At 43.5% G+C, this 3,460-nt stretch overlaps 1 protein-coding gene across 2 annotated transcripts in view; it reads right to left on the bottom strand.

The window, feature by feature from the left end:
• Positions 1-3,460, bottom strand: part of RNF17 (ring finger protein 17) — a 123,206-nt gene that overhangs the window by 59,722 nt on the left and 60,024 nt on the right. The gene's annotated exons all lie outside the window — the stretch shown is intronic.

The raw sequence follows: 3,460 nt of genomic DNA, 5'->3' as shown, positions 1-3,460 counted from the left end.
CCTCCACACCCACACTCCCCCCACAATCTGCCCCCAAACCACTGCGAAAACCCCCATATCCATATTCCTGGCCCTGTAGGGCAGGAGTAAGGGGAATGGGGCAGGGAGTAAGCTGTGTGTTGAGTGAGGAGCAAAGGCAGGGGCAGGGCAGTGGCATATCAGTGCTGCTCAATGCTCCACATTCTGGTGAGCGAAGCTGGTAGAAGCAACTCTGATTTTTCTATGACAAAGAAGCCCAAAGTCAATGCCAAACTGTATAGATAATTAGAATTTATTTTATTATGATGCTAGAGGCACTGGTAGGCTTCCAAGTTGCTTTAAAATTGTAAATATATCAATAAAACATTGCCCAACTGATCTCTCTCTCTCTCTCTCTCTCTATATATATATATATATTTATAGTAGTCTTTTGTTTTAATTGTGGAGGAACATGGATTTTGGGGTATTTTAAAGAGTGAATTTGGGGTTTTTTGTTCAGAGATTTTACAGGTCTTAAATAGGGAACACCGGAATTCCTACTAAGGAGGCAAGTCCCAGGACCCAAGCAGAAGAGCCTGCTCAGGGCTGGCACCTGGGATCCAGCTGGAGGTGGCTGACCTCCTGGCCACTTGGGGCCAGGAGGACAGGCTTTGACAGTTCAAAGCAGGCCACCTACTTGGGAACATCTTATAGGTGATAGTTGCCTGATGACCTGTCCATTGAAGTTGATTCTGGATGATCATATCCTCAATGTTGTTTGAATTTGCTTCGGCCAAGACACTAGTGTTTGTATGTCTATCCTCCCAGCTAATCTGAAGGATCTTGCGAAGGCACTGTTGGTGGTACTTTTCCAAGCTCTTGAGATGTCATCTGTATGTAGTCCGAGTTTCTAAGCCATACAGCAGAGTTGGAATGATAATGGCTTGATAAACCAAGAGCTTTGTTTCAGCAAGGATGTCATGATTTAAGAAGACTCTCTTACTCAGACATCCAAAGGCTGCACTCGCACATTTCAAGTGGTGTTGTATGTCTGTGTCCGTGTCTGCCTTTGATGAAAGATGGCTTCCAAGAAAAGTGAAATGATCCACGTTCTCCAGCAATTCTCCTTTAATTTGAATGGAGGCAGGGTTTGTTTCTCCATTTGAAGCAGGTTTGTAAAGATCTTGCATTTTCCTGATGTTTAAAGTTAGGCCAATACTCTCGTAGACTTCCGAGAATACATTAAGAATGGTTTGCAGGTCTGTTTCAGATTGAGCAACATTGACAGCATTGTCATCTGCATACTAGAGCTCCATTATTGATGTTGCCATGGTCTTCATTTTGGACTTGAGTCTGTTGAGATTGAAGGGTTTTCTGTCCATCCTATACACAATTTCAAATCTAGGTGGGAGCTTTCTGTCAATGAGGTGCATTATGGTGGAGATGAAGATGGAAAATAAAGTAGAGCGATGACGCAACCTTGCTTCACTCCAGTTTTCACCTCAAATGGTTCTATTTGATTCCCGTTGCTGAGAACCCTTGCTGACATGTTGTTGTGGAGAAGTCTCAGAACACTGATAAACTAGTTTGGGCAGTCAATTTTGGACAGGATTTTCCATTGGGCTTCATAGTTTACAGAATTGAAGGCTTTAGAAAGGTCAATGAAGGCCAAATAGAGAGGTTCGATTTTGCTCATGGCACTTCTCCTGGATTTGACATGCTGTAAAGATCATGTCTGCAGTTCCTCGAGATGGTCTGAAGTCACTTTGAAATTCTGGAATAATTTCTTCTGCAAGTGGGAGAAGGCGGTTAGTGAAGATACAGGCAATGACTTTCCCAGCAGTGGTCAACAATGAGATGTCTTGGTAGTTTCTGCAATCAGCTCTGTCCCCCTTCTTGAAGATGGTAATAATCAAGGCATCCCTTAGGTCAGCTGGGATTTCTTCTTTGTTCCAAATTAAAAGGATGAGGACATGAAGCTGACACACGTAAGTTGTTCTCCTCCTCTGAAAGCCTGCACAGGTATTCCGTCAACACTGGCTGCCTCATTATTCTTCAATTTCCTGATGGCATTTTCCAGGGTAGGCAGCAAACCCAGGTCTTCCTTAATGGACTACGTAAATAGTGATTGCCCTGTGCAAAGGACAGCAATCGTCTCTTGTGAACTGAGGAAGTTCAATGTCAACATTGCTGCCCTATCTAAAACTCAGTGTGCTGGAGAAGGGCACCTGAAAGAAGAAGGTGGAGGATACAGGTGGAAGGAGAGCAGAAGAGCCACAGACACATGGAGTTGGTTTTGCCCTCAGAAACAAACTTGTGAACAGACTCTCACAACTCCCAATTGGTGTCAATGAATGCCTCATGACTCTCTGCCTGAAACTTGCCAAAAACCAACAGGCATCAACTGTGAGTGCATATGCCCTGACTCTTGATGCCAATGAGATCATGAAGGAGAACTTCTACTCTCAGCTTGACACCATCCTCTCAAGTATCCCAAGGGAACATATGATCATCCTGCTTGGAGATTTTAATGCCAGAGTGGGAAGAGACTCAAAACTTTGGAACGGTACTATCAGAAAAGATATTGGAAATTGTATGTTCTGCACACTTCATCAGGAAATTCAAATGCTCCTGATGAAGTGTGCAGAACATGGACTTGTCATCACAAGTATCTTGTTCCGTCAAAGGAACAAGTTCAAGATGTCCCGTAAACACCCTAGATCAAAACACTGGCATTTGATAGCATACATAATTGTTCAGACTTGCGATTGCCAGGATGTCCTGATTACAAGAGCCATGACTAGCGCTGGTGACTGTTGGATTGACCACTACTTCATCCATTCCTGCATGCCCATCAGGATTTCTCCTAAATGAAGAACGCAAAGGAAGCAGATCAAGCGCAAGTTAAACATTGAGTGCCTGAAGGACCCACTCAAGCAGGGAGAATACAAGCATCTTCTGAATTAGACACTACCAACAGAGCACCCAAGAGTCAAGGAGCACTGGATGGGACTCAAGACAGCTGATCTCTCATCCTGTGAAAATACCATGGGATACAAGACCAGGAAACATCAAGACTGGTTTGACAAAAATGACATTGAAATTCAAGATCTCATCAACAGGAAACGGAAAGCTTTCTGTGCTTGGCAGAATGACATCAACTCTGCAATCAAGAAAAATGTACACCAACAAGCAAAATCAGAGGTGCAGAGGAGAACATGAGAACTGAAGAATGAGTGGTGGATTCAGAAATCAAAAGAAATACAACATTTTGCTGACATCCGTGACACTCGTGGCTTCTTCAGTGCTACCAGATCTGCCTACAGCCCTAGCACTCAAGGCCTTAAGCCTCTAAGTTCAAAAGGATGGAACAACACTCCTGAAAGACAGCAAATCCATCTGTGCTCACTGGAAAAAACATTTCCAAGACCTTCTGAATTGTGACTCAACTGTTGATGAAGATAAGCTCAATTATTGTGATACTTGCCATAACAACTAGCAA

Source organism: Gavialis gangeticus, unplaced genomic scaffold (genome assembly GCF_001723915.1).
Source record: "Gavialis gangeticus isolate Ggan-Ray unplaced genomic scaffold, GavGan_comp1, whole genome shotgun sequence".
NCBI lineage: Eukaryota > Metazoa > Chordata > Crocodylia > Gavialidae > Gavialis > Gavialis gangeticus.
The sequence above is the reverse complement of the archived record's forward strand: the minus strand, read 5'-3'. Positions and strand labels throughout refer to the sequence as shown.